Raw genomic sequence first — 11,305 nt, 5'->3', positions numbered from 1 at the left:
GTGTCCCCTTTTTCTAATCCATCATCTCTTCCAGGAAGTTGTTTCAACCTAAATCTTATATGATCGGTTTAAACAGATATCTTCTTTTTCTCTTCTTGGAGAATAGGAATTGGTGGTGAATGTTCATATACAGGCTTTGAGGATCATTAAGTCACTCTCCAGTCTTCTTTTCTCTAGGCTATATAATTTTTTTAAAGTTTTCATCATAAATTTTATTTTCCTATCCTCCAGTTGTAATTACTGCTTTCCTCAGACTTATCTCCAAAATTTCCAGGTTTCTTTTAAGCTGTGAAGCTGAGATTTGAACATGGTCCTTAAAGCAGAATCATTGTTTTACAATTTCTGCCTATTTTCCTCTTTCTTTTCTCTTCCTTTTCTTTCTCTTTCTTTCCCGTGTTGGCCATGCAAAACAATACTCTTTTTTTCCCCTATGTTTTATTATACAGACATATGAGAGTCAACTTTTACTCTAATTGATAGTAGTATACAGTTAACTTTACAAAAGTTACATCTCATCTGTGGTAAATTGAACCATGCCTCCTGTTTATTCATGCCCCTGTGTGGTGTTCTCCCCTTGAATGTGGGCTGGCACTGAGACCTGCTTTAACTAATAGAATGCAGAGGAGGTGACACTGCTCATTCCAGGCTTAAGCCTTAAGAAGACCTCGCCGCTTTCTGGGGTAAAGCCAGCTGCTATGTAATATTTCTACTGTGAGACTGCCATGCTGTGAACATTTGTGCTCCACATGGCCTCTCCACGAGCCCAACCTAGCCACATGGTAGAGGCCTGTGGAGGAGACCAAATCCCCGGCCAACAGCCCTCACCGATCTAACCGACCACGCCAACTACACCAGCTTGACTGCCCATGAGTGAGGCCATCTTGGAAGGAGATGTATTCTCTAATCATAGTTGCACCACCCCATCTGAAGCCATGTGGAGCAATGACAAGTTTTCCTTGCCTCGCCTTGCCAAAATTGCAGAATTATAGGCAAACAAACAACTTTCTAAAGCCACTGTTTTTCAGGGTAATTTGTTAAATAGCAAGACAATTGAAACACTCTCTCTATGCAAGACTTCTTTTCATCTGTAAAATGAATTAGTTGGACAAGGTAATTTCCATATAGCATAAACTCTCAATTAGAGTGTGGTCCACCTTGTTCAACACATTGCTACTCAACTTCTGCCTGCAGCCCTGTGTTGGTCCTACAGATTCTTCATACCAATTTGTGACTGTTCTTGTTGAAATTTTTTCTTTTTTTTTCCTTAGACCCAAGTCTCTAACTTGCCAGAGTCATTCTGAATACTGATTTTTATCCTCCAGCATGCTAATACTGCTCTCAGCTTGTTGGTGTGTCCATTTTATGAGCTTGCTTTTTACTTCATCATTTCCTTCAGCAATCTCACAGCTGCATTCTCACAGCTGGACTGGCTGATTCATTGTCTTTTCTTGGCTCTCAGAAAATCCTACTGGCATAGTTTCTAGGATTCAGAATCCTGAAACTCGCCTTTCCCACCATTTTGCTGTTTCTGGCTCAAGAATACTCCTAAATGGGTCACTTTTCCAAGACATAGCATGTCCATCCATGTGAATTTCTTGTGAATAATATGTGCTATTAGAAAGTTAATGAGAAAAATATTTCCCTTTTTTGGTGGAGTCTGAGCTCAGACTCTCTGAAGCAATCATCATCAATTAATTATGCCTCAGGACTTCTGTGATATCGATGTGAAACCAGTAATTTTTTTCACATCACGTCTCAGAATATTACAGCACATCTGCTCTCCTTGAGCTGAATTCATTCCAGAAGGAACATGTTTCTTAGTAAATATTGTCCAGTCATTTTTAAAGGACCTTTAAGCTTGGAGAGTATTAAAGTAATTGATTCTCAGCATTTTTTAAACTACTTTCAATTTTAGCCACTGCTGACCATCTGTTTATTCACTTCAGAAAGAGTTCTAAACATAGCCTAGAGTCATCATGAGTAATCTTAACAGGCTCACTGGAGCATATGCTATAACCCCGGTCTTCCCAGAATTTCAAAGTGCTTTGGAAAAGGACTGCATGCCATATTAGGGTCCACTTATCCTGTCTCACAGATGATATACTCAGAATATCTAGGAGCTAAATATATTATCTGAGGTAAGAGCAAAATAGAAGAGTTGATCTATGGGACAACTATAAGGTTGTAAGGTTAACACAACGCAAATTCCTATGATGTAAGGTTACTAGTTCCAGTGCAGAAGGCCAGTGTTTTCCCTCCGCACTAAACCTTTCAACTTGGAAGAGCACTAGTTGTCACAGGCTCCTTAAGTACTTGAATACAAATGTTCTGGGGTAATATCGTCTACCCAAAGTTCTGCTTTCCTACTACACTGGACTCTTTTTTTTTTTTTCTATCCTGCATCGTTTCTTTACAAGAACTGCCTCTCCTCTACTTCCTGTGATTCTTATGGGCTACATTTCCCAGGGGCTAAGTCATTTGGCCACAGTAATGGCACATGAACCAAGGTTGGCCTTTCAAAGTAACCTCTTCTTCTAAACACAGTGTTTGGCTCAGGAGTGGACATTGACCTAAGCAGGACAAATCAGAGACTTTCACTCAACTGATGGATGATGGTAGAGAGGATTCCTTCTACAGAAGCTGCTAGATTAGGATGTACCATGGAGCCACACATAGTAATCTTCTCTGGCCTCATGGAGTCTGTCTTATATTAAGAGAAAACTAACACACAGGAGCAGAGTGGAGAAACAGAGAGAAAATGAAAGCTGCCGATATTGGTTTGGTCCCTGGATATAGTTGTATTTAAACTTCTCAGCTAACCTAGTCACTTGCTCTTTTTCTTAAACTCATTTTAATTGTGTTTGAATCATTTTTAATTGAGTCAATTAATCGCAACCTATTCTTTAAGGAAAATTTATGCAACCTTAAAAATTCCTTTCTTATCCAGCAGTCCCACTTTTTGGTGTATATCCAAAGAAATGAAACCATTATCTTGAAGAGATATCTATATTCCCATGTTCATTGCAGCATTATTCACAATAGCCAAGGCATGCAAATAATGTAAGTGTCCATCAACAGATTACTGGATCAAAAAAATCTCTCTCTCTCTCTCTGTAAACACACACACACACACACACACCCATACCCCCATACCCCCCCACACAGGAATATTTTTCAGCCTTAAAACAGAAAGAAAGCCTGTCATGTGAGATGACGTGGATGAACCTGAAGGGTATTATGCTAGGTAAAATAAGGCAAATACTGCCTGGTACCACTTACACGTGGAATCTTAAAATAAAGGTCAAATTCATAGTAACAGAGTAGACTGGTGGTTATCAGAGGCTAGAAGATAGGGGAAAAGGGGAGATATTGATCAAAGGGTACAAACTTTCAGTTATTAGATGATTAATTTCTGGAGACCTAGTGTACAGCATGGTGACTGTAGCTAGTAATAATGTATTGTATACTTGAAATTTGCATAAAGAGTAGATCTCAAGTGTTCTTACCATACACACACACTCACACACACAAGGTAACTATGGGAGGTGATGGGTATGTTAATTACTTTGATTGTGGTAATCATTTCACAATGTATACATATGTCAGACCATCATGTTGTACACCTTAAATATATACAATTTTTATCTGTCATTCATAGGTAGGTAGGTAGATAGATAGATAAAATTCAGACAGTTAAAACTGAAAATCACTAATCAAAGTGAACAGGCAAAATTCAAGTTAAAAAAGTGGGAAGGGAAGAAGTAGAAGGGAGAAGACATTCTCAAACTTGGAAAATCTTGGAGGATTATGGCAGTTTTCTTTGTAAAGATAAAAACATATAATTACAGGGACTTCTCTGGTGGTCCAGTGGTAAAGAATCTGCCTTCCAATGCAAGGGACGCGGGTTTGATCCCTGGTTGGGGAACTAGGTTCCCACATGCCTTGGGGCAGCTAAGCCTGAGCACCACAACTACTGAGCTCGTGTGCCTCAACTAGAGATCCTGCGTGCTGCAGACTACAGAGACCACGCACCCTGGAGCCTGCGTGCCGCAACAACAGAGCTCACATTCCCTGGAGCCCGCAGGCCACAACTACAGAGAGAAAAAAACCACACGCCACAATCAGAGAGAAGCCCGAGCACTACAACTAGCAAGAGGCCCAAGTGCCACAATGAAGAGACTGCGCACCACGATGAAAGATCCCCCATGCCTTAGCGAAGATCCCGCATGCTGAAGCTAAGACCCGATGCAGCCAAAAAAGAAGAAAGAAAAAAAAGAGAGAAAAAGAAAAAAAAATAAAAATTAAAAAAATTAAAATTGTACTCGGTTAAAAAAACCCCATATAATTACAAAGCTGACAGTTAAGATGAACTAAAGGGCTTCCCTGGTGGTGCAGTGGTTGAGAGTCCGCCTGCCGATGCAGGGGACATGTGTTCATGCCCCGGTCCGGGAAGATCCCATGTGCCGCGGAACGGCTGGGCCTGTGAGCCATGGCCGCTGAACCTGCGCGTCTGGAGCCTGTGCTCTGCAATGGAAGAGGCCACAACAGTTAGAGACCTGTGTACTGCCAAAAAAAAAAAGAGAAAAAAAAAAAAAGATGAACTAAAAACAGGTACTGATCATCCGTACTTAGAAGTGTCCTTTTCACTTCTCCTGACACATCCATCAGAAGATAGCTTATGCTCAGTGGACTCATCACATCTTCAGCACATCTTGAAATCACTATCACCTGTCCCCAAGAGGCATTCCTAAGGAGGTACATGCCAGAGTTCCTTAATTCCAATTATTTCTCTGGTTTCTATATTTCTAATATTTCAGGCTAAAGAGATGCTACAATCATATTTCTTGGTCTAAAACTTCCCAGTGGGTAGCAATACATTTTTTTGAAAGAAGATTAGGATGGAGAATCTTGTAAGACAAGGCTCTACCTGGCTGGATTAAGGAAACCACTTCTAGCTCTGGCCCTCTCACCTTCTGAAAAATTACTAAATTATATGAAAATTCTGTTCTAAAATTTTAACAACTGTCATTCACATTTCCAAGAAGAAGCCTATTTTTTAAATTAAAATTAAAATTAAAAATTTTTTTTAGCTGCACCACATGGCTTGTGGGATCTTAGTTCCCTGATCAGGGATTGAACCCTGGGCGCCAGCAATGAAAGCACCGAGGCCTAACTACTGAACCGCCAGGGAATTCCCAGAAGGCTATTTTTTAAATAAGTGAAAGTTTGAACCCTTTTACCAACTACTCCCTATTTTTTCCCAGCCCCTAGCCCCTGGCAACCAGTCAATTTTTTACTCCATGTTTCTATGAATTCCATATTTTACAATATTCGAACGGAATATATACATACATACGTTGAGAGACACTTAGGTTGTCTCCATACCTTGGCTGTTAATGAGTAGCTGCAATAAACATGGGAGTGCAGATATCTGTTCAAGATAGTAATTTTATTTCCTTTAGATATGTACCCAGAACTGAGATTGCTGAATCATATGGTATTTCTATTTTCATAGTGTTTTTGAGAAATTTCCAAACTGTCTTCTGTAATGGCTGTACCAATTTATATTCCCACCAATAGTGCACAAGGGTTCCCTTTTCTACACATCCTCACCAACACTTGTTACCTTTTGACTTTTTGATAGTAGCCATTCTAACAGTTGTGAGGTGATATCTCCCATATTGTAGTTTTGAATTGCATTTCCTTGATAATTAGTGATGTCGAGCATCTTTTCATATAATGGTTGGCCATTTTATATGTCTTCTTGGAAAAATGTCTATCCAGGTATATATATTTTTTAAATTTATTTATTTTTGGCTGCATTGGGTCTTCATTGCTGTGCGTGGGCTTTCTCTAGTTGTAGCGAGAGGAGGCTACTCTTCGTTGCGGTGCGTGGGCTTCTCATTGAGGTGGCTTCTCTTGTTGCAGAGCACGGGCTCTAGACGCGTGGGCTTCAGTAGCTGTGCCTCATGGGCTCTAGAGAGCAGGCTCAGTTGTGGCGCACAGGCTTAGTTGCTCTGTGGCATGTGGGATCTTCCCAGACCAGGGCTCGAACCAATGTCCCCTGCATTGGCAGGTGGCTTCTTAACCACTGCACCACCAGGGAAGTCCCTATCCAGGTGTGTTTATATTTTAAAATACCTTAACCACATTTTGGAAGTACAATAAATACACATATGCACATACATACTAGATCAGGCTAGAGACTTCTTGCAAAATAGGAGGAAGTATTAACAGAAACATACGTTCAATTTGGACTCAATATTATCCTGTAAAAAATTAACAACCACATTAGAGGATCTAGTAAAAAATGATCCTTTTGTTAAGTACTTAAGCTAAATTAATCAAATATCATTCAACACCTGCATACAAGAAATCATGCCAAATATCGAGAATGAGAAGATGAAAATGATTTGATTCTTTGCCCTTAAGAATTTAGTAAGGGAGGTAGATTTGATTTCCCAGACAAGCAGAACTAATTCTTCTTCCGTTAGGCTCTCATTGCACCTATCTCAATTACAGCACAAATCATAATTCTTTCTTTTTTTTCTGGCGGCACCACATGGCATGTGGGATCTTAGATCCCCAACCAGTGATCAAACCTGTGCCCCCTGCATTGGAAGTGTGGAGTCTTAACCAGTGGACTGCCAGGGAAGTCCATCATAATTATTTCTTTAAGGATCCATGTCCTCTTTTACAATAAAAATTCTACAATGGGACAATTGACTGTCATTCACTTTTATGTTTTCAGTGCCAAATACTGTCCCTGGCACAGTAGATATTTAATAAAAGCTGGATGTTGAGGCACTCATGAAATATACAACTCAATCTGACTTAAAAATGGGGAAGTGTGTTAGTTCACATAAGAGGAACTCCAGTGGTAGGGTGGATCCAGTAGTTTCACTATTTCATCAAAGGCAGCGGGTCTTTCAAAGATGTCACAAAGAAAGAAAACTACAGGCCAATATCACTGTTGAACCTAGATGCAAAAATCCTCAACAAAATACTAGCAAACAGAATCCAACAGCACATTAAAAGGATCATACACCATGATCAAGTGGGATTTATCCTGGGAATGCAAGGATTCTTCAATATATGCAAATCAATCAATGTGATAAACCATATTCACAAATTGAAGGAGAAAAATCATATGATCATCTCAATAGATGCAGAAAAAGCTTTTGACAAAATTCAACACCCATTTATGATAAAAACCCTCCAGAAAGTAATCATAGAGAGAACTTACCTCAACATAATAAAGGCCATATATGACAAACCCACAGCCAACATCGTTCTCAATGGTGAAAAACTGAAACCATTTCCTCTAAGATCAGGAACAAGACAAGGTTGTCCCCTCTCACCACTATTATTCAACACAGTTTTGGAAGTTTTAGCCACAGCAGTCAGAGAAGAAAAAGAAAGAAAAGGAATCCAAATTGGAAAAGAAGAAGTAAAGCTGTCACTATGTGCAGATGACATGATACTATACATAGAGAATCCTAAAGATGCTACCAGAAAACTACTAGAGCTAATCAATGTATTTGGTAAAGTAGCAGGATACAAAATTAATGCACAGAAATCTCTTGCATTCCTATACACTAATGATGAAAAATCTGAAAGAGAAATTAAGGAAACACTCCCATTTACCACTGCAACAAGAAGAATAAAATACCTAGGAATAAACCTACCTAAGGAGACAAAAGACCTGTATTCAGAAAACTATAAGACACTGATGTAAGAAATTAAAGATGATACAAACAGATGGAGAGATATACCATATTCTTGGATTGGAAGAATCAACATTGTGAAAATGACTTTACTACCCAAAGCTATCTACAGATTCAATGCAGTCCCTATCAAACTACCAATGGCATTTTTCACAGAACTAGAACAAAAAGTTTCACAATTTGTATGGAAACACAAAAGACCCCGAATAGCCAAAGCAATCTTGAGAAAGAAAAACGGAGCTGGAGGAAATAGGCTCCCTGACTTCAGACTATACTTCAAAGCTACAGTAATCAAAACAGTGTGGTACTGGCACAAAAACAAATATAGATCAATGAAACAGGAGAAGAAGCCCAGAGATAAACCCATGCACATATGGTCACCTTATTTTTAATAAAGGAGGAAAGAACATACAATGGAGAAAAGATAGCCTCTCCAATAAGTTGTGCTGGGAAAACTGGACAGCTACATGTAAAAGAATGACATTAGAACACTCCCTAACACCATACACAAAAATAAACTCGAGATGGATTAAAGACCTAAATGTAAAGGCAAACACTATAAAACTCTTAGAGGAAAACATAGGCAGAACACTCTATGACATAAATCACAGAAAGATCCTTTTTAACCCACCTCCTAGAGAAATGGAAATAAAAACAAAAACAAATGGGACCTAATGAAACTTAAAAGCTTTTGTACAGAAACGGAAACCATAAACAAGATGAAAAGACAACCCTCAGAATGGGAGAAAATATTTGCAAATGAAGCAACTGACAAAGGATTAATCTCCAAAATTTACAAGCAGTTCATGCAGCTCAATATCAAAAAAACAAACAACCCACTCCAAAAATGGGCAGAAGACCTAGATAGACTTTTCTCCAAAGAAGATATACAGATTGCCAACAAACACATGAAAGGATGCTCAACATCACTAATCATTAGAGAAATGCAAATCAAAACTACAATGAGGGGCTTCCCTGGTGGCGCAGTGGTTGAGAGTCCGCCTGCCGATGCAGAGGACACGGGTTCGTGCCCTCGTCCGGGAAGATCCCACATGCCGCAGAGCGGCTGGGCCTGTGAGCCATGGCCGCTGAGCCTGCGCGTCCGGAGCCTGTGCTCCGCAATGGGAGAGGCCACGACAGTGAGAGGCCCGCGTACCACAAAAAAAAAAAAAAACTACAATGAGGTATCACCTCACAGTGGTCAGAATGGCCATCATCAAAAAATCTACAAATAATAAATGCTGGAGAGGGTGTGGAGAAAAGGGAACCCTCTTGCATTGTTGGTGGGAATGTAAATTGATACAGCCACTATGGAGAACAGTATGGAAGTTCCTTAAAAAACTAAAAATAGAACTACCATACGACCCAGCAATCCCACTACTGGGCATATACCCTGAGAAAACCATAATTCAAAAAGAGTCATGTACCACAGTGTTCACTGTATTTCTATTTACAATAGCCAGGACATGGAAGCAACCTAAGTGTCCATCCACAGATGAATGGATAAAGAAGATGTGACACAATGGAATATTACTCAGCCATAAAAGGAAACAAAATTGAGTTATTTTTTGTGGGGTGGATGGACCTAGAGACTGTCATACAGAGTGAAGTAAGTCAGAAAGAAAAGAACAAATACCGTATGCTAACACATATATATGGAATCTAAAAAAAAAAAAAAAAAGGTTCTGAAGAAGCTAGGGGCAGGACAGGTATAAAGACGCAGACGTAGAGAATGGACTCGAGCACATGGGGAGGAGGAAGGTAAGCTGGGACGCAGTGAGAGAGTGGCATGGACTTATATATACTACCAAAGGTAAGATAGATAGCTAGTGAGAAGCAGCCGCATAGCACAGGGAGATCAACTCAGTGCTTTGTGACCACCTAGAGGGGTGGGATAGGGAGGGTGGGAAGGAGAGGCAAGAGGGAGGAGATATGGGGATATATGTATATTTATAGCTGATTCACTTTGTTATAAAGCAGAAACTAACACACCGTTGTAAAGCAATTATACTCCAATAAAGACATTTAAAAAAAAAAAAAAAGACAGCGGGTCTTTATGTTGCTTTGTTCTGTTTTAATCCTCAGGCTGGTTCCTTTTGGTGTTGGACAATGGCTACTGGAGCAATTAGGCTGCATGCAAACTTGGTGTGTGACAAGATAGAGAGACAGAGACAGAGACAGAGAGAGAGAGAGAAGGGGAAAGAGAAAGAGAGAGAGATTCTCCTGAGCTTCTTTCTTAGGAGAGATGAAAAGCTTTCCCAGAGCATCTAGAAAACCTCTTCTCATATCTCATTGGTTGGAATTGGGTTGAGACAGACCTGGGACCTGGGACCCTTTGCTGCAGTGCTGCAATGCTTGCACCTAGACACACCTCTCCTCAAGCAGCAAAATACAAAGAAACTATATGGGACTAAAAATAACTGTGTGCATGTGCAGTTGGGGCAAAATCTGGACCCAAAATATACAAAAAGACAAAAAAAACCCACTGCCATTTCTGAAGAGCTGGGAGCAAAAACTGGGTGTCAGGAACAAAAGCAAGGGACTGCTCATGCCCCTCTGCACATAACACTACCTAAAGGGTGGACAAAACACCTAAGCCACCCCTCCGGCCCAACCCCTGGACACACCCCCTACCCTCACCCCATATAAGGAACAAGCTCACCCCTTCCTTGGGGAGCAAGCAAGGGAAACTGTTACTTGTTTTCGCCCCCTCCTGCAGCTGATGCAGGAGCCCCAGAGGCCTGAATTTCTTGTCTGGCCTCGAGTCAATTTCTGTTGATTGGGGAAGGTCAAGAACCCTGGTCGGTATCAGGGTCACATATTCCCTCTCATAAAGGGATGGGATTCCCTTTAGACTAGGGTTTCTCAACCTTGACACCATTGGCATTTTAGGCTGGATAATTCTTTGTTATGGGGGACTGTCCTGTGCATTGTAGGTTGTTTAACAGCATCCCTGGCCTTTACCCACTAGAGGCCAGGAGCATTCCCCAACCAGTTGCAACAACCAGAATGTCTCTAGACATTGTCAAATGTCCCCTAGGAGGCAAAATCACCCTGAATGAAAAACACTGGTTTAGATAGTTTAGGATTACTCCAGAAGCTGAGGGAGGATCAGCTTTGTGTAAGGCAGATGGGGACATAGGTTTGAACTCATCAGGGTACTATCAGGAAGGTAATGGATCTGTTTAGATAACTGACTAACAATGTCCATTATGCTTTTTGAACACAAAGGCATGACAGGTTCAGTGTGCAATTTAAAATGTTAGGTTCTTCCATCTCATATGTTCTCAAAACCAATTTCTGCACAGTTTGGTGAAATTAGAAGTGAAAAAATGAATTTGTGTTAGAGGGATTGGTTATTGTCTCTTGCCAGTTTCTTACAAAAGTAAAACTGAGTAAGGCCACTTTAAGTTGGAAGTTACAGAAACGCAATCCCAACTGCTTATGCAAAAGTGGAACTCACTGGTTCATAATAATAATTGTAGCCAAATTTTATCAAGTGCTTCCCCCTTAACAGGAATTGTTCTAAATGCTTTCTGTGTGTTAACAGATCTAATTCTCGTAACAATTCTGTGCGA

This window comes from Globicephala melas, chromosome 10, assembly GCF_963455315.2.
Source record: "Globicephala melas chromosome 10, mGloMel1.2, whole genome shotgun sequence".
Lineage (NCBI taxonomy): Eukaryota > Metazoa > Chordata > Mammalia > Artiodactyla > Delphinidae > Globicephala > Globicephala melas.
This window is presented reverse-complemented; position numbering follows the sequence as displayed.